This window comes from Gopherus flavomarginatus, chromosome 17, assembly GCF_025201925.1.
Source record: "Gopherus flavomarginatus isolate rGopFla2 chromosome 17, rGopFla2.mat.asm, whole genome shotgun sequence".
Lineage (NCBI taxonomy): Eukaryota > Metazoa > Chordata > Testudines > Testudinidae > Gopherus > Gopherus flavomarginatus.
This window is the reverse complement of record NC_066633.1, coordinates 26,326,310-26,349,194: the sequence shown is the minus strand read 5'-3', so window position 1 is coordinate 26,349,194 and position 22,885 is coordinate 26,326,310. Positions and strand designations below refer to the sequence as shown.

The 22,885-nt window shown below is 48.2% G+C and overlaps 1 long non-coding RNA gene and 3 other non-coding genes across 4 annotated transcripts in view; all 4 read left to right on the top strand.

Moving 5' to 3' along the window:
- The window catches only part of LOC127036085 (uncharacterized), a 64,972-nt gene that overhangs the window by 9,063 nt on the left and 33,024 nt on the right, over positions 1-22,885 (top strand). The gene's annotated exons all lie outside the window — the stretch shown is intronic.
- Positions 9,319-9,392, top strand: TRNAT-UGU (transfer RNA threonine (anticodon UGU)). Its single transcript has one exon. It is a non-coding gene; the product is annotated as a tRNA-Thr (tRNA).
- Positions 14,409-14,490, top strand: TRNAS-AGA (transfer RNA serine (anticodon AGA)). The gene has a single exon. It is a non-coding gene; the product is annotated as a tRNA-Ser (tRNA).
- TRNAE-UUC (transfer RNA glutamic acid (anticodon UUC)) lies at positions 19,755-19,826 on the top strand. Its single transcript has one exon. It is a non-coding gene; the product is annotated as a tRNA-Glu (tRNA).

The window sequence follows — 22,885 nt, the reverse complement described above, 5'->3', positions numbered from 1 at the left end:
GGTGCGGGTGAGTCCCAAAATCATGAACTGCTAAGTTCCATTCTACTGTCTTTGATTCATATCACTGGAATAACTGCACTTTATTACCCCTGCCCTAATAAGAAAGAAACTGGGGATCCCACAGCAGCCGAAATGACCCTTTGGACAAGCACCCCCATCATGCAATGCGGGGTGGGTGTGACCATGCACATCAGCAACAAAAGGCCTTTACAACAGATCACCAACAGATGTCAGCGTAGAGTTCATTCTCACCCTGCTTACATCCTCCCCCCAGCCAAGAATTGGTGGTCCTGATAAATCACATTCTCTATTATACCAACTCATTGGTATTGAATGTGAAGTTATGGCTAGCAAAAGTAGCCACCCATCTCTGCCTTGTAGCATCCAGCTTAGCCCTTGTTAACACATAAGTCAGTGGATTGTTCTCTGTCCACACCTGAAACTGAGCACCACACAAGTAGTCTCAAAATTTCTCAGTGATGGCCCATTTCAAGACCAAGAACTGCTGCTGGTGGATGGGATAGCGAGTTTCACTATCAGGCAGTCCTTAGCTGGCAAAGCCTACAGATTTACATTTCCTTCTACTTCTTGGTACGGGACTGCTCCCAGGCCCTCCAAACTGGCATCAGCGTGCAGGATAAATGGTTTGTTTGGGTTAACAAGGACTAGGACTGGCACATGAATCAGGCAAATAATTATTTCCCATAAAGCCCTGTCACTTTTCTCATCCCACCATGTCCCAAATGGAGAAGAGAGGAGCCCCTCCCATGTCCCAGGCCAGGAACACCAGATTGGAGGGGATGGGGGAGAGAGGATGAGGTGTTCATGATTTAGTCCAGGTCTGTTAGTACTGCCAAGGAGATTTCTTTCCTCAGTCCAGATCAACTGGAATTCTTGTTGCAGTGGGGGAGAGATGTTTCTACTTTGGTTCATAGATGCTTTAGTGAGAAGGGACAGGCAGAGGTTTCTTCTCCCCTCTGCAGCTCAAATCACACATTTCTTTTCTGCTTTTTGCTCTAGCTTGATTTCTCTCTTGCATCTCAATTTTCTCTTTCCTGGCCTCATTCCAGAGCATTCACAGCCCAATTCTCTGTCCTAACCCTGAGTCCTCTGCTGCACCCTGAATGTCTCATTCTAACCCCACCCCAGAGTCTGCACCCCCAGAGCCAGTGCCTTCATCCCTCTATACTCCAACTCTCTGTCCTATGTAGCCTGATTTAGGGTGTACTAGTAATATTCATTTGGATAATTTGATGAAAATTTAATTGATTAGCTTACATTTTATTTAATTTAATTGAGTTACAAAGTTACAGTTGCATTACTGCTATTCAGAAGATACATATGGCATTATATGCAACAAAGTTTTGGTTAATATACCCACAGCCTTCCTTGATAACCTGGTGGTAAGAGACACAGGACCAGCCTTGCAGTTCAGGTTTCTCAATTCTTAAGTGAAAGATGCAGTACTTAGAAAAAGCTAGTGTTACTTAGGGTTTACTTAAATATGTTAAACTTAAAATCAAAACCTAATAAACAAAGAATAACAACTTAGGGAAACCGAACTTAGCCTAGCTCCCTTGAAACTTAAAGTTTAAGAACAAGTACAGCCTACTGATAGTACATAGAGAGAGAGTGGAGGAAGTAAGTCAGAATGATAGAGCAAAGTGCTCTAGTGAGGTGGGTTACCTCTTTTATATGCCCAAATTTCATTCCTCACCCACAAAACATTAGGGTACGTTTACTTCATACGCTAGTATGTTTGTGCTTGTTGATGACATGTGCATATGCACATAAGTTACCTTGTAGTGTACCTGTTAAATCTGTGGGTACAACACTGAAAAAAACTCTATGCCATTCTCATTTGTCGATTGGTCTAGGTAAAGGTCTTGGACAGGCATGGGTACTTATCTATTTAAGTAACATGAGAAAGGTCGATTTTCCTCTCTGAGTAAAAGGTCACAATATAGATATGCTAACTTTGCCTTAGCTTAACATACAGGATATGGTGTGTAGGTTCTCGTAAGTCATGTGTCTCAGTCCCCTAATCATTTTTATTGCCCTCTGCTGGACTCTCTCCAGTTTGTCCACATCCCTTCTCATGTGGGTCCCAACCCCAAAAGTACTCACATTTCACCCATTGGCCCCAAAATGCCAGCTTTTAATATGTAAATAGGGTGCTGCCATGGTCAAGTCACTCCCGAGTTCGCCAGCGGAGCCTGCTGGCAGAGAACAAGGTGAAAATTAGCCAGTCAAATCCCTGTGCTCCCCGCAGGTGGTATCGGAAAGATCCAAGATGGCTCATTTCCCTTTCTCTCATCAGCTTCAGGCCCCAGGGTTACAAATGCACAAACCAGTTGGGATTCTCCCCTGGCGTCAGGGTGTGGGGCTGCTGTGAGGGGATGGACTTGCACACTTGGGCTATTAGTACAAAGATACAATTTCAATTTCTCTTAGAGAAATTAGAGGACAGTTTATATTTGGTAAAAATCTTATTTAGTGAAAGGAAAGCTGCAGTGACAGCCTGGTTACTGGGGTGCAAAACACCTTCCTCCTGGGAGAAACAAGAAGTTAAAATTAGAAATTTACATAGTTTGTTCCAGTGTTGGTACAGGTTTAATTTTGCTTCTGTGTAGGTTTGTTTCAGGCTGTGACCATTTTGGTTTATTGGGTTGTTCTGGTTTTTTTAGTTGGAATGGAGCTTTTAATTGACATTTGCTGGATTCGAATGGCTGACCTGCAACACCAGTTTTGACATAGTTCTGCATATTTTATACAGATTTGACCAGTATTCAAGGATTCAATTCCTTTATAGGAAGTTTTAATGGTCATGCTTATTTATTTGATGTTATTTTATCATTCTGCTGTAGCACACTTTTTTGATAAAATGTTGAAATTATTAATTTACAGCATTTGTTAGTTTTTATTGTTACAAACAAAGTTTTTTCTTAATGTTTGGGTTTTTAATTAAGCCTTCTTTTTGGTTTCAATTTTTCATTTAGGTTTTGGTTACTCATGGGATCTTTAAGAGAACTTTGGATTCAGTACTAACATTTGGACAGATTTAGAATATTTAAAGTAAACCCTGCTTACTATTTTATTTTAATAAACTTTGTATTGCTGTAAACCCTGGCTCGGGGGAGAGGAGATGAGCCTGGCCTTTAACTGAGGAGGAGCAGAGGCATGGCCCCCGTGAAGGGTGGGACCAAGTGATGGGGGGCACAGGCCCCCAATTTTTTTTGTCTAGCCCATCTCAGTCCCCCACTAAAGGATAAGAGTCTGATGAATTCAAACTGGAACAGGTCCGGAGATGGGCTACTAGGATGATCCGAGGAATGGAAAAACTGCCTTATGAAAGGAGACTCAAAGAGCTTGGCTTGTTTAGCCTGGCCAAAAGAAGGCTGCGGGGGGATATGCTTGCTCTATATAAATATATCAGGGGGGTTAACGTTAGGGAGGGAGAGGAATTATTTAAGTTTAATTCTAATGTAGGCACGAGGACGAATGGGTACAAACTGGATATTAGGAAGTTTAGACTTGAAATTAGACAAAGGTTTCTAACCATTGGGGGAGTGAAGTTTTGGAACAGCCTTCCGAGGGAAGTAGTGGGGGCAAAAGACTTATCTGGCTTCAAGACTAAGCTGGATAAGTATATGGAGGGGATGTTATGATAGGATAGTTTAATTTGGGCAATTGATCTTGGATTATCACCAGATAAGTCTGCTCAATGGTCTGCTGGGAGATGTTGGATGGGATGGGAACTGAGTTACTGCAGAGAATTCCTTCTTGGGTACTGTCTGGTGAGTCTTGCCCACATGCTCAGGGTTTAGCTGATCGCCATATTTGGGGTCGGGAAGGAATTTTCCTCCAGGGCGGATTGGCAAGGGCCCTGGAGGTTTTTCGCCTTCCTCTGCAGCGTGGGGCATGGGTCGCTTGCTGGTGGATTCTCTGCAGTTTGAGGTCTTCAAAGCAGTTTTGTGGATTTCAATAACTCAGTCCTGGATTAGGGGTTGTATAAAAGTGGATGGATAGGGTTCTGTGGCCTGCCTTGTGCAGGAGGTCAGACTAGATGATCATATTGGTCCCTTCTGACCTATGAGTCTATGAGTCTATGAGCCACCCCTGCTGGTCACTGGGTGTCACTGCTACTCCATGGGAAACATGCTCTGTGCCTTACCCAGACTGGTGGGAAACACACTCTGTGCATTACCGTGACTGGTCCGTGGGTGTCACTGCTCCTAGAAGCCAGATACACGCTGTGCATTATGCCACCTGACCAGTGGGTGTCACTGCTGTATCAAGGGAAACACCTTCTGTGCATTACCCTGAATGACCACGAGGTGTCACTGCTGCTCCAAGCAAAACACCTTCTGTGCATTACTCTGACTGCCCACTGGGTGTCACTGCTGCGCCAAGGGAGACATAAGAGCGGCCAGACTGGTTCAGACGCAAAGTCCATCTAGCCCAGTATCCTCCTGTCTTCTGACAGTGGCCAGTGCCAGGTGCCCCAGAGGGAATGAACAGAGCAGGGAATCATCAAGTGATCCATCCCTTGTTGCCTCTAGCCTCGTTGCAAATGAGGCTAGAGGCATCATCCCTGCCCACCCTGGCTAATAGCCCTTGATGGATCTATCCACCATAAACTTATCTAGTTCTTTTCTGAACCCTGTTATAGTCTTGGCCTTCACAACATGCTCTTGCAAGGAGTTCCACAGGTTAACTATGCAACTGCCCTGAGTTTACACCCCTTCCCCTGGCCAGGTTGTATATGGAAAAGAGGATGAAGATGAGGAGAGCCATGATGTGCAAGTTCCAATCCTGCTCACAGTGAGGCCTGTGTTTTGGCCAGTATCTCACCCAGGCAATACCTCTGTACAACCCCCTGAGACACTCTCAGTTCTCTCCTCACCTCAAGTAAATCCTGTTCTGCTCCTTTCATAGAGATCCCTGGGACACCACCTCACACTGTGTCCCTGAGGGGTCAGGCAAACTCTCCGCACCTGAAGCCTCTGCCACTCACCTGGTGCCCCATAGATCAGCCATAGCCCTGTTTCTGCTCCTCTCTCTAGAGTGCGAAAGGAGCCAAGTCAGCGACTCCATGGGAGCTACGGGGCTGCAGAACCAACAAAGAAAAAATAGGTGCTCAGCACCCACTGGCAGCCAGCTCCCCCCCCCGCCCTGCCCACTACAGGCCTTGCTGACAAGCTCCTCCTCTTCCCCTTCAGCACCTCCCACTTGCCAGTGATCAGCTGTTCAGTGGGGTGCAGGAGGCACTGGATGGGGAGGGGAAGGAGCAGGGACGGGAAGAGGTGGGGATGGGAGAGGAATGGGGCAGGAAGGTGCAGGATGGGAAGAAATGGGACGGGTGGGGGCAGGGCCTGAGGATGAAAGTAGGGATTTGTCCTGGACCACAGACCCCTCTAGGACCGGCCCTGAAGGGAAGCACTGACTATCACAGTAACAATACAAGTGACCAGCATTGCGGGGGAGACTGAGGGAGATCCACACTCATCAGGTCTCTTCTCTCCCCCACGGTGAGCCAGACACTGCTCTCTCCTGACTCTCACTCTAGCAGCTGGACGTTAAGGAGCAATTTCCCCACAGGAAGTGCATTGAGTGCCCCTGTGGTGCTGGGGGGGCTGGCGCTGCTTCTTCCTGTGGGGCTGGCAGGGGGGCTGATGTCTGCACAGACTCTCAGCTGCCAGGCCGGAGGGGGCACTTGGGACCTTACCAGACTGGCACAGTGAAGACAGAGGGTTGACAGACCAATACAGACACTCTCCAGAGCATGGAGCAGCGTCCTCCCATGCAGCCAAGCAATGAGCATTTCTCACAGCCTGGAGCCGAGGGGGAGGCGGCAGCTGCTGTTCCAGCACCTCGGGGACAGGTCCTGCCAGCCAACAGACACTTCTTACTCACCACCGCTAAGGGCGCCGGGTTCCTCCAGTGGGGGTGTGAAGCAGCTGTTCATTTTCCTGTCCTTTCTGTGTGCAACTGCTAACAAAAACATCCCAGACAGAGAAGAAACAGGCCAAAATGCTATCATGGAGCTGTCAAAGTAGCTCAGTTGGGAGCGTATTAGACTGAAGATCTAAGGGTCCCTGGTTCAGTCCTGGGCTTTGACAGGCCCTGTATGTGTGGGGCTGGCTTGTTTTCTGGGAGCATAATGATATCTGCACCCAAAGCGAGTTCCTGAGCTTGGGCTCTGCAGTAGGAAAACATAGAACAGGCTTCTGCCCCTAGTTGGCCCACCTAAGCTTTAATAATGAGAGCTGTCTTTCCCAACATGGTAGGAGGAAAGTGAGGCAGGGCAGCCCTCAGGAATGGTGCCATAGGGCTGCTAGGCAGGGAGTGGGGATGAAAACTCCTTTGTGCAGCTGAGCAATGGCAGTACCAGGGAAGGGGCATCTGTAAAAGTGACCCCACACACCTCTCCTCCTCTGGGCACCTAGAGCAGAGGCACCTGGTGCTGATAGCTCCAAGGGAAGGCTTAAGAGCAACTGAGGTCAGGGCTAGAGGAGGGCAGGACCATGCCTAGGTGTGGCCTTCAGACAGGCACAAAAACACCCAGCCAGGCTGCTCCCTCCCATGCCAAACACCCACTGAAGGGCAACTGCTGATGTTCTGTGGCCAACATCACAAGATGGTAGGAAAACAGGGCTGGCCTCTGACTGGTCCCACTCACAGTGCTCACTTTTGCAGTGGGACAGGAGATTTTACCCCAAGAGGCTTTTCCCGAGCTGGTGAGAAGCAGAGAAACACCCAGGCTCCGAAGACGCTATGTAGCAAGTACCCTCCAGCACAGGCGCACATGCTGGCCCGGGCAGTTGCCCACTTTCTTTGGCAAGTCAGGAATGGCAAAGGAAGGAAATGACTGGAAGCACTTGGGGCTCATGCCCCAGCCTTTATGACACCCAACCCCCAACTCCTTCCCAGGGCTCTAGCTGAAGCCAGAGCATTGGCCTGAGCAGCCAAGAAGAGGTTCCAGCCCTGAAGGGAGCAGGACTTTCAGCACAATGGTAAAACTGCAGAAACACAACCACCAAGGGACTTGAACCCTCAATCTTTTGAGCCACACTCAGATACCTTATCCATTAGGCCACATGAGGGGTTCCCAGGGCTTTTTTTTTGCCTCTCTTTTGCCTACCTGCTCACTCTGGTGGTGAATGTTGAAGATGGTTTCAACAAGCCCAGATAACTTGGTTGGTAGAGCATCACGCTCTTAATCTGAAGGTCCGGAGTTCAAACCCTTATTTTGATGCTCAGCTTTTAAGTTGCCTTGTGTGCCAGAAGCCAAATGATTCCTGGTGCTGTCCACCAGCCACATGCAGATTCCCAGAAGCCATGGCCATTTCCTGGAAAGGTTCCTTTCCTCAGGAATCAGGAGAGAGGCCACATCCACAGGAACAGGCCTAGAACATGCAGTCTCTGGCTGGCAGGAAGCACTGTGGGGCCAGGTGCTGAGAAAGCTCAGAGGGAGAGCAGCAGAGATGAGGGGAAGAAAGACAGAGAAGCAATGAGTACAGAGGGCAGGTGTACAGGGGGTTCTAGTCTGGTTATTGTAGGGAACTTCCCTGGTTTATATATGACCCTGGTGCAACTGGCCAGAGAAAGGATCTGAGTCCCCACCCCCTTACCAGAGGCCTGCCTGACCCCAAGGATGCTCTTTCTACTCTCATGTGTGACAGAGTCCTTGTAACTCCAACAAGGCTGGGCCCAGGAATCCTGCTGAAAAACCACTACTAGTCTGGTTGGGGAATTTGGTTTGAATATATTATTAGTATACTCTTCTGATTTCTGAATCAGTTCAGCTCAGTCTTTGTCCTCCAGGTGTGTTTTCAGCTTTTGAGTTATGGGGGAGAGAGGCCAAGTCATGGTGTCTCTACCCTTCTTTCATAGTTTCTTCCAGCTTGTTAGGAAGCTCCTTTGCTAGGATGTGAATCAAGCAGTGTCCATCCTCACCAGGCAGACTTGTACAAACCATATGATCACTATATGAGAGTGGTGAATATGGGGCTTCCAGGGTGCTGCTTTGAGCACAGCGTGCCACACCTGGGCTTCCATTGCAATGGAGACGTACCCTTAGAGTCCATCTCTCCTGGGATAAAGATGGCAGCAGGGCTGGCCTGGGTCATCTGACTTGGGCTCATGGACAGAAAGCTGAGAGGGTAAAAACTGTGGTGCAGATATTTGTGTTCACACTGAAGCCTGGGTTCAAAAACCCTCACCCCTCGTGGGGCCTCAGAGGTTGGGCTGAAGCCTATATGTCTGCACTGTAATTTTATAGAGGTTGGGAGGGAGTTTAGCAAGTGGAAATAGTAAAACCGCATTGAGGGGACTGGACCACTGACCTATCAGCTCTTAACACCCAAACTTTCAGTAACTCTATTATCAGTGCCTGTGAGTGTAATTTAAACCATAGGTCCATCTAGTTCTGAATCTTGTCTTCTGACAGTAGCCAATGCCAGGTGCCCCAAAAGCCGCTCCCCAAGGCACCACTGGGGGTTGAATCCAGGATCTCCTGTTTACAAAACAGGTACTTTAACCACCTAAGCCATGGTACCTCCTGTTACTTAAAGCATCGTGTCTGCCCACACCAGACTGTCTGCCAGTCCCCACTGGGCCCTGTCAAATGTTGCTCGTGTTTGGTTTCTGTAAAACAGAGGAGTAGGTGAAGTTTTGCTCCCAAGGTGTGTGTGTGATTCTTTGGACAGGTCTACACTACAAAATTAGGTTGGTGTAATTACGTTACTTAGGCTGGCAATGCAGTATATCAACCTAATCCCAATGCAGATAGCGGCTCAGCTATCAGAACATTCTGGAACTATGAAAGGGGAGGGACCCAGCCTCTGTAGCAGGAAGGCAGGGCGGGTGAGTTCACGGCGGGCATTATGGGATACTGGTGGAGGCCAGTTATGGTGATATAATGACCAGCAGCATTTACACTGACAATTTGTCACTTTAAGTTTGCTGCACAAAGCTCTAGGCCTCTCGTCAAGGTGGTTTTATTTTGTCACCAAAACAGGGCAATTTTGTCACCAGACATGGTATTGCAGTGTGTGCGCCAGCCAAAAGCTGCTGACCAAGGGAGCGTTGTGTGTTTTTCACACACCTGAGCAATATATTGATGCTGAAATAACTTTGTAATGCAGACCTGGCCAAAGAATCAAACACACACACACACACACACACACAGCTTGCAAGGAAAAGCTCACCTGCTTCTCTGCTTTGCAGAATCCAAACACAAGCAAAGCTTTTCAGGCCCCAGTGAGGATGGCAGGGAGTCAGGTGTGGGCAGACACTGTGTTTAAGCCACAGGTGGGCACCATGGCTTAGCTTGTTAAAGCACCTGTCTTGTAAACAGGAGATCCTGGGTTCAACTCCCAGTGGTGCCTTGTTGATTAACTCTTGGGGCACCTGGTATTGGCTGCTGTCAGTGGACATAACACAGAGCTAGATGAGCCTTTGGTCCAGCCCAGTATGGCAGTTTTAATTATACTCACAGGCACTGATAACAGAATTACTGAAAGTTTGGGAGTTAAGAGCTGTTCCAGCCTGTCACAGATGACCCACCTCCCTTTGGGACAGGGGCAGGTCTAGGCTCTCACACCAATTGCTCATTGTGGCTGCCAGAATCTGTGAGCAGCTCATTTAGTTTGCACCAAGGGTTGAGCCCTGCTTCATGCACCGTGTGTGAGAATGAAAATCCTAAACCACCCTTTGAAATAACAAATGCAGTAGGACGTGTTATTGTCCCTGCCCCAAAGCAGACAGACCAATGGAGAAATGCCATTGAGTCCAGGGTATTACCCCACTGCCATTTTACCTTTTTTGCTTGCTAAACTCCCTCCCAACCTTGAGGGATCCCAGAGCCCAATATTGAGCTTGAGCTGAGATGTTTACAGTGCAAATTTACCACCCCACGGCCAAAGCCTCGGGAGCCCAGCCTCCGAGACCCCACGAGGGGTGAGGGTTTCCAAGTCTGGGCTCAAGTTCCATTCCCAGGAGCCCAAATCAGATCATCCAGGCCAGCGGGATTTTATCACAGTATAGATGCCCTCTTAGGATATGTCTACATTGCAATGTAAGCCCAAGGTTAGCAGAAGTCATGTCAGCAGCCCCAACACATAAACATAAACCACGAGGAAAAGACCCACCCCCAAATAAGCTGGGCAGTGTCCTTTTCCCTACGGTTTGTAAATCCAGCAACCAGAAGTCCTTAAACATGAGCCCCCCCCCGGCACGCCACTCACAGCTGTTGTCCTTAGTCAGTGCAAGCCAGAGGTGCCTCTGTGGAGGTCACCTGCCATCCTGAGTGGAAAAGGGGAAAAATAAGAAAGCACCATACTCACTGTGTTGTCTAGGAACTCAGTCATCCCTCCACTACCACCCTGTCCGAAAGTTGGTTTAACACCTAAATTTTAGTATTGGGACCCAGCCCACTTGGCCTTGGAACCCTTGTCCCCTGCCTAGCAAATGCTATTGAATTGAGGGTGAGTCCCTCAGTCGGGGTCTGCCAAGCACAGTTGTGCTGCCCTTGATTCACACAACAAGGATAACAACCCTTTATTTCTCCTGTCCCAATAACAAGGAGACTGGGAATCCAACAAAAGCCAAAAGTGATCATTTTGGCAAGTAACGCAACATATTTCCAACATACTGTAAAATCCACATGCGGACTCATACACGAAACCTTGCAAGAAAATCTTCCTGAGGGAGTCTGAGGCACCTGCTGCTGGAGGGAAGGAGGGAGCCATGGTTTGGGACTGAGGGGCACTGGGAATAGGAGGGGCCTGTGCGTTGGGATTGAGGGGCACTGGAAATAGGATGGGGCTGTGGGTTGGGATTGAGGAGAAGGGTGAAGAGGAGTAGGCTCTGGTTGGGAGTGAGGAGCAATGTGCACAGGAGGGGCACTGGATTGGGACTGAGGGGCACTGAGAGTAGAGGGGACATGGGTTTAGGCTGAAGAGTATCATCATTTGGGGATCCAGCAGGATAGAGGAAGGCAGCAGGTGATTCTAATTCCTTAGGGATATTCTGTTGTGTTTTCTGTGTATGCGTGTGCATGCAGGGGAGGAACATGCTGTATGCCCAGAGGCCTTTATTCCTCCAGGCTGCAAGGACAGAGAGGATGTCAGGAAGTTGCCCCTTCAAACCCACACACAAAGGCCCTTCTTAGGAAAGGCACAGTCTTGAAGAGAAAAAGTAACACCAAAGAGGACATCAGAAGAACAACTTTTAAAGGTATAGTGAGTAGTTTATTACCTGAGCAGTGACTTCAACCCTGGACTATCAGATTAAAAGTCTGACACTCTACCAGCTGAGTTAGCCAATCACACAGCAAAAGCAGCACAAGTTATGCAGAGGAGAAACTAGTTAAGAAAAAGGGAAATGGATACAATATGGGAAACCTGCTGCTCTGTCTCTCTTCCCAGCCCTGGCCTGGCCTGGTATTAGTGCAGGTTAAAAAGACAGGGAAATATTGGCATCTACCAGCCTTTCATAGCTGTACAAGACTCAGGCACAGAACAGAGATGCCTATCTGCAAATGCCGAATGGTTGGATTGGCTAATGCAGCCTGTAGACATGCAGGGCATGCTGGGATATCAAGCCAAGTGTCCATCACCATCATTATTTCAAAGAGATAATGATAATGATGGGAAGGTTCACAATTGACTCAGTAGTTGCATACAAAGGTGCACGTTTGGCAGTTACATTGGGAAATTCTGGCTCCTTCTCAGGCTCAGATTGGCCACCCCGGTCTAGATGTAGAAGTTACAACATTGAAACTTGAAAGAGGGGCCAATTTCCCCATCATTTCCCACCTTTACATCCAAACACGATGACTTTCTGAATGAACCCGCCTCGTTCAGCCAGAAGATATTGGGGTGGGTGTAGGAGTCACTGGATAAAATTCTCTGCACTCTGTTCTGGATCAGGTCAGAGCAGAGGTACCTAGTGATCTAGTCTGGCTGTAAAATCTATATATCAACCCCAATAATGGTGTGAAATTAATCCTCAGGAATGGCTGTTCCCCACCCAGACCCCAGCAAAGGGCTCTCCAAGGAAGGGGGCTGTTGAGGAAGGAAAGAAGAAAGATGTCCTTCTCTCTCTGAAGGAACTGGGCTCTGCGCTTTGGACAGAAAGGAGGTGAAGGAAATGGCCACATGATGGCAGTGGAACCTAAGAAATGAAACACAACAGGCTTCTGTGCACATTGATTCTGCACAGTGAACGAACCTGACTCCTGTATCATGAAAAGCCAAAAAGCCATTTCTTTGTGTGACAGGGAGAAAAGAGTTCCAATCATTCCTGCCCATTTACTTTTGAATTATTTTACATTATAAAGAAAATTGTCACAAAATTAGTCTGAAATTGAGCTGCCTGTTATTAAAAGCCTGTTCCCCAATTCAGTTCCAACTGCCCTGCAAGAAACACCCCCAGGTCCCTGCTCACCCCAGGAAGAGGAAAAAGAGAAACCCCCACTGGACACTGTCCTTGGCTCCAGGCTGTTGTCCCAGGGTGTGGGTGGGGACTGATTGTTTGCTGCTGAGGAGGGAGCCAGTAGAGGCCTCTGGTGCTCTGCTCCTAGCATCTGCCCAGCCCAGGCTGTCCTCTGCCTCAGCTGCTGCTCCCGGCCTGCTCTAGAGTCAAGCAAGCAGAGCTCCCAGGGGAACAGAGGCTGGGGCAGGGCAGCAGCCTGAGTTGAGCTGAGAAGATGCTGGGAGTTCTCGTTCCCTGAGAACTGGCCTGGCTTGCTTCTCAATAGCAAACAAACCAATTCCACATCCCCTCCCCAGAAAAATCAGCCTGAAGCCAAGGGCAGCAGGGGACGATTGCCTTTAGTTCCCACCAAGGCAGGAGAGAACCCAGGGCCTTTCTAGCAGAGCTTATGGAACTGACGTGGGGAAACCAGCCTTTAATAACAGGCAGCTCAAGTTGAAACTAAGTGTTTTTAATGATTTCTACAACTTTAAATAACCCTGCAATCGTAGTGTCATCATCCATAAAATTGCTTCAGCCTTACAGGTTCTCAAGTACAAAACTAAACATCTCTTCAAATCCAAGGAAGTGGAGATCAGTCAATCTTCAGAGTCATCCCACATAAAATAATCATGTTGTGGTACATACCAGCCCCATCATGTGGCCATCGCCTTTCCCTCCTCTCTGTTAAAAGTTTTAGTATTTTGCACAGAAACTTTCTTCTCTCAGGAGAGACCAGGGAACCAGGGCTGCCAGCCAGACAAACACCTTTAAGAGGAAGCATAATCTGTCAAAAAATGATCTCCCTCTTTCAGTTCAGTGACACCCTGAAACGTTACTTATCAGGGCAGAGCCGGAGGATTGAAAGCAGCTACATCAAGCCTCTGTGTAGCTAGCAGGAATGAACACAAACACTCCCTTGTATCTGAAGAGATGTTTAGTTTTACCCTTGGTAAACTACAAGGCTAAAGGGAAAGGTGATGGTGGTGTCAGATATAAAGAGTGAAACATGAAACAATCATCATAGTTATGCCCATAGCAACTGTAAATATTACTAAATTCATCTTATTATCATCAGTGTATTATTTGCTCTGTCATCTAGACATTGACTAGACCTTGACCAAGAAATTTGGGTCTTGACAAAATAATCAGCTACCTCTCGTTAAGGTAATGGACTTGACACACACTCGGGTGCCTCCACGCAGGTTCAAGTACTAACAACAATGGCACCTTACAGCCATAGCTTTTAATCGGGGCAATACATTGATACAAATTCCTGTTAAATCATTTCTGAGCCAGAGTCCATCGCCCACATTCCTTAAGGCACTGGGCCACCATGTGGATGTTTCATTTCCCGCCTCAGTTTCACACAGAGACACAATTTCCTTTGCACAGATCCAATAACAGTAAAACCTCCCTGTGTCTCTTGTCTGAGCCAGGGCATTCGAATCCGGTGAACCCTTCTCTCCTGCAATGGCAATGGTCAGACAGAGGGGACGTGGCCACCTGCATCCCTGCCAGGGAGATATTGGCTCGGCTCTTTCTTTCTGCTGCTGTTGTTAGTCCATGAAACATCAGGGATGGAATGCAAGGCTGAGCCCACACACCAATCCCCTGAAACATTTCAGTGCCCCAGAGAAATCCTGCCCCTGGCTATTGGAATGATATGGTGGAGATTCGAATAGGAAGGGTACTGTCTGAATTGTCAGTGTGGGGAATGAACAACAATCTACAGCAATGTCGTTAGCCACAAACACACTAATCATGCTCCAGCTGGAAGGGAAATGGGCAGGAACTCTTGCTGTTCACCATGGGCACACTTACACTAATGCACAGCAGTGAGTGTGCTGGGGGAGCTGGTCTGAGCCATTTGAAGTGACAATTCTGTGAGAACAGAATCATCATGTAGGGCAGCAGCTGTAAATCAAGTAGTTGTGGCCGAGTGGTTAAGGCGAGGGACTAGAAATCCATTGGGGTCTCCCCATGCAGGTTCAAATCCTGCCAGCTATGAAAGCATTAGTGTATTGTCATTGCTGCTGTCTTACTGCCTGAGCATGCATGGAGCCAGATCTGGTCTCTTTCTGAGGCTGGCTGTGCTTAAAATACTGCTGTAGCACTGTAGAGTAGACAGTTGCTACAGTGAGAGGAGGGGTTTTCCATCCCTGTAATAGCTGCATTGGCAAAACAATTTTTCCTTCCATTTAGCACTATCTAACCATGGCTTAGGTCAGCTTAATTATACTGGTTCTGGGGGGTTTCACACCCTGAAAGACGTACTTGTTAGAGGGTTGTCCCATCACCCTCCCATTCCCTGGTCCTTCTCACATGACCAGAGAGCAGCAATGCACGAAGCTCAAAGGTGCAAACAATTCAATGTTTATTGGGGTAAACTTCCAGCAAGCAATGATTCCAGTTTCCTTCCTCAGTATCCCCCTTCCCAGCTCTGACACGCAAAGACTTGCCTGTGTCCCTGTTCCCCTTCCCTGTTCCTATTCCCCCCCTTAGCAAAACATAATTCCAATTCCCCTACCCCAATTCCCATTCGCATCCCCCCCTTACTTCCTGATTGATTGCAGACTATATAGTAAAACTTGAGTTCTGCTTAGCTCTATCTTAACCAATCATTTTACTGACCAATCCTAACATATTGTAACATGATTATCTAACCAATTATACCCCACCACCTTAATTGGTTTACACAAAACAAATTAATTATACAGCAGTGTCATAAACAGATAGCTAAGGGTTAATGTCTCTTTCACCTGAAAAAAAAAGTAACCTGAAGCACCTGACCAGAGGACCAATCAGGAAACAGGATTTTTTTTCAACTCTGGGTGGAGGGAAGTTTGTGTCTGAGTTCTTTGTCTTCTGTCTGCCTGAATCTCTCTCAGCTAGAGAAGGATTTTTCTGTTTCCTGCTTTCTAATCTTCTGTTTCCAAGTTGTTAGTACAAAGTTGGTTTTTTGTTTTGTATTTACATGTCTATAGTTGCTGGAGTGCTTTAAATTGTATTCTTTCGAATAAGGCTGTTTATTCATATTTCTTTTAAGCAATTGACCCTGTATTCGTCACCTTAATACAGAAAGACCATTTGTATGTTTTTTTCTTTCTTTTTATATAAAGCTTTCTTTTAAGACCTGTTGGAGTTTTTCTTTAGTGAGGGACTTCAGGGAAATTGAGTCTGTACTCACCAGGGAATTGGTGGGAGGAAGAAGTCAGAGGAAAACCTGTGTGTGTTAGATGTACTAGCCTGACTTTGCATTCACTCTGGTGAGGGGGGAAGAGAAATTGACTCTCGGTAATTCTGTTCTCCAGGCTGGGAACGGGGAGGGTGGAATCCCTCTGTTTAGATTCACGGAGGTTGCTTCTGTGTATCTCTCCAGGAACACCTGGAGGGGGGGGAAGGGAAAAGGTTTATTTCCCTTTGTTGTGAGACTCAAGGGATTTGGGTCTTGGGGTCCCCAGGGAAGGTTTTTGGGGGGACCAGAGTGCCCCAAAACACTCTAATTTTTTGGGTGGTGGCAGCAGTACCAGGTCCAAGCTGGTAACTAAGCTTGGAGGTTTTCATGCTAACCCCCATATTTTGGACGCTAAGGTCCAAATCTGGGACTAGGTTACTGACACAGCAGACAGAAACAGTTACAGAACCAGACAGAGATTATACAGACAAGCAATAGGAAAGTGGGGACTACAATGACAGAACAACAAAGAAATGAGGATTTCACACCCCAGCTGTTGGTAAATGAGTTGTTCCCAGACAGGATGCTATCATAGTAGAGATTGTGGGTGCTGGTTGCTTAACTCTCTGGCGCACAGGGCAGGATTTTGAGGTTCACCATTACTCTCTTAGAATGCCAGCACCCATCTTTTGTTCGCTTAAAAAGCGAACAGGGAGATTCCAACACTGCAGAACTCATGGAGCTCCAGGAAACGTGTAACTTTAGGTCCGGGTGAAAGCAGCAAAGAATCCTGTGGCACCTTATAGACTAACAGACGTTTTGGAGCATGAGCTTTCGTGGGTGAATACCCACTTCCTCAGATGCATGTAATGGAAATTTCCAGGGGCAGGTATATATATGCTAGCAAGCAAGCTAGAGATAACGAGGTCAGTTCAATCAGGGAGGATGAGGCCCTGTTCTAGCAGTTGAGGTGTGAAAACCAAGAGAGGAGAAACTGGTTCTGTAATTGGCAAGCCATTCACAGTCTTTGCCAATTACAGAACCAGTTTCTCCTCTCTTGGTTTTCACACCTCAACTGCTAGAACAGGGCCTCATCCTCCCTGATTGAACTGACCTCGTTATCTCTAGCTTGCTTGCTAGCATATATATACCTGCCCCTGGAAATTTCCATTACATGCATCTGAGGAAGTGGGTATTCACCCACGAAAGCTCATGCTCCAAAACGTCTGTTAGTCTATAAGGTGCCACAGGATTCTTTGCTGCTTTTACAGATCCAGACTAACACGGCTACCCCTCTGATACTAGGTCCGGGTGAGTGTGTCTAAAAATCAGCTGTGCTGTAGAAGGTCTCTAGGAGTTGAAAGAGATGTGCCATCTTGACCTTCCTAAAGAGTTCATCAACTATTAATGAAAACTAGGGTTGATAAGTCACATTTTTTGTAGTATCAGGATGGTGGACTGGTCTAAAGTGTTAGTTATAAGTATCTTCTTTTCCAATCCATTGGGTGTTCTGGTCTTTGCATGGAGACGTGGTTTCAAATCCCACTCCTGACATGACCATTTAATTCTATCTGCAGAAAATGGCCTCACTTTAATCTCCTTTGCAACAATAGAACACCATTTGCTTAGCTTTTCTCTTCCAGTAGTTGTGAGAGAAGTTCCAAACCAGGGGGAAACAGGGCCTGTTCTCTCGACCCATCAGTTTTTGTCTTTCTTCATTCCAAGCCATTTCCTCAGATACATCCATATTTCCCACACTTTTATGAAACTTTAGAGTCATCATTTAATTGCCACACAACTGTACTTCTGAAGTAAAGTGAAACACAATATTTTTTGGATATTCTTGCAGAAGAGTTTTGTTTTCTGACCTGGAATTGAACAGGGGCTACCCGAGGGGGACAATGCTGCTCCCTTTTCTTGGCTCATCCAAAAAACATAAGTTTGTGGTGCCCTTTGTTTCCTTGTTCTTCAAACACCTGTCGGGGTGGCCTAGGGCAACTTGGTCCTGACTCTCGGGGTCCCTCCCTGCCCTACCTTTCTATATGATTCTGTTTTGTGGGTTTGTGCTGTGTCGTTGTTCCACGCTGAGCTGTTTTGCACAGTGTCACTTTGCACTCAGATGCATTGTTTCTTGTTGTATGGTTTTGCACTAGCTTGTGTTGCGTTGGTTTGAGCTGAGCTCTTTTGCAGTGTGTCATTTTGCCCTATGGGGCGTTCATTTACATGGTGCTGAATTGTCGGGCTTTGCACTCCTACGTGTTGACACTTTGTGCTGTGGAATGTCAGTTCACGCTGAATTGTTAGATGTTAGATTGTGATGTTTCCACTTTTGTTGTTGTTTATGTTGCATTGCAATGGCATCGAATTATAGAGCTGTACGGCTGCAAGGGCCCTGGAGAGGTCATGAAATCCAGTCCTCACTGCTGAAGCAGAGCCAAGCAGAGACGATGCATTGGAGGCCATGTGGGATCAAGTGCCCACAGCAGTCGGCCCAGGCAGGGAGCAGAAGGAGGGAACCAGAGCCAGAGCAGGTTGTCCATGGGACCAAGTATATGCAGAGTATCCTTGACAGAGGTTTGTTCAACCTGTTCTTAAAAATCTCCGAGGAAAGAGACTCCACAGACACCCTTGGGAGCCTATTCCAGAGCTTAACTACACTCAGAGTTAGAAAGCTGTTCCCAACATCTAACGTGAATCTCCCTGGCTGCAAATTAAGCCCATTGCTTCTTGTCCTACTGTCAGTGGACATGGAGAACAATTGATCATCGTCCTATTTATAATGACCAAACTTTTCTCTTTGCAGACATCCATAAAATGGTTCATTATCCCGTCTTTTCTTGCCTGGGGTACAATGGAAGAGGAGAAAATTTTTCTCTTAACAGAGGATGCAAATGTCAGTTTGGTCTCTCTTCATGTTTTACTGAAGCTCAGGGAGAGGAAAAAACATGACCTGCCGAAGAGCATAGAGAGTTTGTTTCAGCTGGATCTGTGACTATTAGCAGAAGAGTGACACCTAAGGGCTGTCGCTACCACCCTCCATGGGGCTTGGATTTATGATGGTGGGATTAAGAGCATCATGCTCTACCAACTGAGCTAGCTAGATTTAAAGTCAGTCAACTGCCCAGTCGCAGTGTAGAAGCAGCCTGAGGGTGTTTATTTGTGAGTTGAGGTTCCCTGTCTGACATTTGCTTTCTTTCCTGGTTTGTTATGTCTCCAGCTAGCAAACCAGAGCTGTCACAAGGCTGGTTAGATGCTGCTTTCTAGCCCAGAGAGCTGAGGTTGATTTAGCATGCTGCCGCCATCAGCTGGTCAGAATAACCAGGGGGGAGGGTGGAATTTAGGATTCTCCCACCAAGGGGAGGTGCTGTTGGACTCATCTAGTGGGGGAGAGTCTGAGTCTGAGTTCCCCACGTGCCACACACACATTTTCACAGGGCATCATGTCCCCTGGGGAAAAGCTCAAAAGAAGCCCAGACCCATGAGTGTCAGGGAAGGGAATCACTGTTTGCCTTAAGAAGTGGGTGAGGGAAACCTGCAGGTGCTTAGATCCCTCCAGCACCTGATAGAACCATTTGTGGGGAAGGTCTGGGGAAGCCGAGGAGGACAAGGAGATGGGAAAGGGGCTTGCAGCTGTTGTGCAATCACCATGCTCCCAGCAGAAGGGTCTGGGGGGCTCAGCACTCAGAACTCACAAGATGTCAAAGCTCAGAGCCCCATTACACAGAGTGAGAACGTGATCAGATCATATCAAGCGGTAGCAACATCCCTGCCTTAGTCTCTATGCCAGAGCTCCTATCAGCTCAGTCCTTCCCGCAAGAGTCGGCTGCTGAGAGAGTTGCGATGGGGTAAATGAAGGCAGAGGAGAATTGTTCCTCATGGGCTTTTTTTGTGTGGCTCTGTGGTCCTGCTGGAGGAAGCATCATTCGAGTTTGTTTCAGTGACTTGGGTTGGGCTCAGATTGTGCCCCTGAGCACAGGGATTCCTGCACTCTGCTCCTATCCCTTCAGGGAGTGGACAATGGAGCGGTTTCAGAAAGTGGATAGAAAGTAGCCTAAGAAAGTGTAGCATAAGTGCGAAGAAAAACTGTGCCATCAGCTCCCTGGTGGTCTAGTGGTTAGGATTTGGCACTTTCACTGCCAAGGCCTGGGTTCAATTCCCAGTCAGGGAAAAGAAGCTTCAGTTATTCTTCACTTGCAACATAAACAAATCTGTGGTTTTTTCCTGATTCCCCCATCTTCCCAATGTCTCAATGGCAGGGCTGGCTCCAGGCCCCAGCACAGCAAGCAGGTTCCTGGGACAGCCAATGGAATGGGGAGACTTCTGCGGCAATTGGGCCCTCTCAGTCCCTCTCGGAGTGAAAGACTTGCTGCCAAAAGCAGCAGACGTAGAGCTGCCTCTGATTGCAGCTTTTTTATATATTTTTTCGACTTGGGGTGGCAAAAACACTGGAACTGGCCCTGCTCCATGGAAGACAATTTGTTAAATCCCAGATGAGTGGAGTTAAATCAGTTCTCAGCCTGAGTCCTTAGGGCTTAATCCTGAGGATATTGTCCCATCATGGGGCCATTTCCCTCCTCTCTTTCATACAGAAGCACAATTTTCCTTGCACAGACACAGGAACAGCAAGATCTTTCTCTGTCCCTTGTGCAAAGCAGGGGGCCAAATTCCATGGAAACAATGGAGAAGCAGGGGGCCCTGCGCACATCCAGCCCTGGCAGTGAGATGTTCCCTCCCCTCTTTCTTTATGCTCCTGTTGTTATTTCATGGATTGTCTGGGATGGGGGAAAAGCTGAGTTCACTCCAGGTGGAGGGTAAAAAGGACCCTCAAAGTCTCAGGCCCCAACCCCTGCTACCAGGATCACTGAGGTGCTGGGGATTTGAGTAGGAAAGGGACTGTGTGAATTGTCAAGGTGAGGAATGAATAACAATCTACAGCTAGATCCACCTCATTAACCACTGACACAGGCTAATCCTGCTGCAGCTAGAAGGGAAACTGGGAGTGATTCTTTGCTGTTCAGCCATGGAAACAGTGACCCAATTACACCACAGTGAATGTGCTGGGGAAAGCTGGACTTCACAGACAGGTGGAAAGAGCAGATCCTAGAAATACTGGGAGCTTCCCACACCACTGCTACCACCAGAGTCAGGTGTTGAGCAACTCACAGCGCCCCTCCCCTCCCATTACCTTCCAGCAGGAGGTGGCCGCACCCCCCACCCAATGCAGGGGAGAGGGCTGAGTGTATCTCTGCACTCTGAGTCCAGGGCACCCACTCTCTCTGCCCGACACATAGAATCTGGCCCTGCTGAAAAGTGACCCTAAGAATCAGCAGCCTCCAGGACAGCAGGTTTGGCCCTCAGAAAAGGGAATGTGTCCCCCATGCTGCTCTTAGGTCACTGGATGCTCTGGAAATAGGACAGCTCTGAGTGTAAATTGTAGCTCAGTGGTAGAGCATATGCTTTGCATGTATGAGGCTCTGTGTTCAATTCTCAGTATTTCCATGTTCTTTTTTTCACCTTGCTGCTTTGCTCATGCCCAGCTGGGATGTGGCCCAGCGGTCTCCCTGCAGGAATTTTAATCCTGCTGAGTGAGGGGCAAGTGCCAACTGAATGCAAGGTCGGGGAGGGTTTCTGCTCCTAAGTCACCTTGGTACATTTAAGATTCCCACCCGCTGTGCTGCTTGAGACAATGGTAGATGAGAAGGGCGAATGCTCCAGCACTGGAGGGAAAGGTCCCATCTGCACAGACTGAGAGGCAAGGAAAAGAGGAGCAGTCAGTGCTCAGAGGCGAGAGAGGTCAGTGATTTACACCCACCAGGGGACACTGTCTTTTTGAGTATCACAGGGGTAGCTGTGTTAGTCAGGATCTAAAAAAAGAGACAGTGTCCCATGGCACCTTATAGACTAGCAGACATCCAGGAGCATAAGCTTTCATGGGTGAATCGCCACTTCGTCAGATGAATGTAGTGGGAATTCTGTGCCTGGCTAGCCAACTACAAAAGAAGTTTCTCCTCCCTTGGTGTTCACACCTCAGCTGCTAGAAGAGGGCCTCATCCTCCCTGACTGAACTAACCTCCTTATCTCTAGATTGATTCTTGCCTGCATATTTATACCTGCCCATGGAAATTTCCACTACATTCAGCTGACGAAGTGGGGATTCACCCACGAAAGCTTATGCTCCAATACGTCTGTTAGTCTATAAGGTGCCACAGGACTCTTTGTCTTTTTGAGGCGAGTGCAGTTTACTTCGGATGGTGCTGACGATGGATAGAAAAAAGGCTGGAGTCAATGACAGATGAGACCACAGAAGGGGAAGGGGAATGGCAGCCCCACAGAAGGTCCTGGGTGCTCAGATGCCCCAGTTATTGCACCCTGGCCTGTCATAGAGAGAGAAAAGACATCGAGGGACCCAGCCCCCCTACAGTGATCCCATGGACAAGAACCTGGTTGGGAGTGGGGTGAAGGTTCCCTGTGGGCAAAGTGGAGCTGAAATCCCTCAGTGTCCTGGAATTTAAGCAATGGAAGCTTCAAACCCTGCACGGGTGTGGGCTGAGGTGCATCAGCAGAAGGTTGAGCTGGACAGGGGTGGCAGGTTTTTATAATTTTTGGTGGTGCCCAGAATGGGACCAAGTCCTGCCCCATCCCCCCCACACACCTGCCTAAGGCTCTGGGAGGGAGTTTGGGTGTGGGAAGGAGAGGGGTTGGAGTCTGGGAAAGCGTTAGGGTGCAGGGTCTGGTCTCAGTCAGGGGGTTGTGCTGCAGGAGGGTGTGCAGGGGGCAGGTGCTTGGAGGGAGTTTGGGTGCAGGTGTGGGGTCTGGGTTGGGGATGGGGGTGCAGGAGAGGGTGAGGGGTGCAGCATTTACCTCGGGCGTCTCCCGAAAGCAACCTGCACCCCCCTCTGGCAGCAGCCCCTAAGCAGGAGGGCTGGGGGCTTCTCTGAGCATGGCTGCCCAAATACTCCACCCTTGCAGCTCCCATTGGCACGGTTGGCAGAGTTGGCACTTGGGATGGGGGCAGCACGTGGAGACCCCCCCCACCCCAGGGGCCGCAGAGACATACCAGCCGCTTCCGGGAGTGGTGTGCCACATGGAGCAAGGGTGGGCAGGATGCCACCTTAGTCCCTTTGTGCTGCTGCTGGTGGTGGCAGAGGTCCCCGGGCCAGGGCCGGCGCTTCCATTTAGGTGACCTAGGCAGTCACCTAAGGTGCCAGGATTATGGGGGGCGGCATT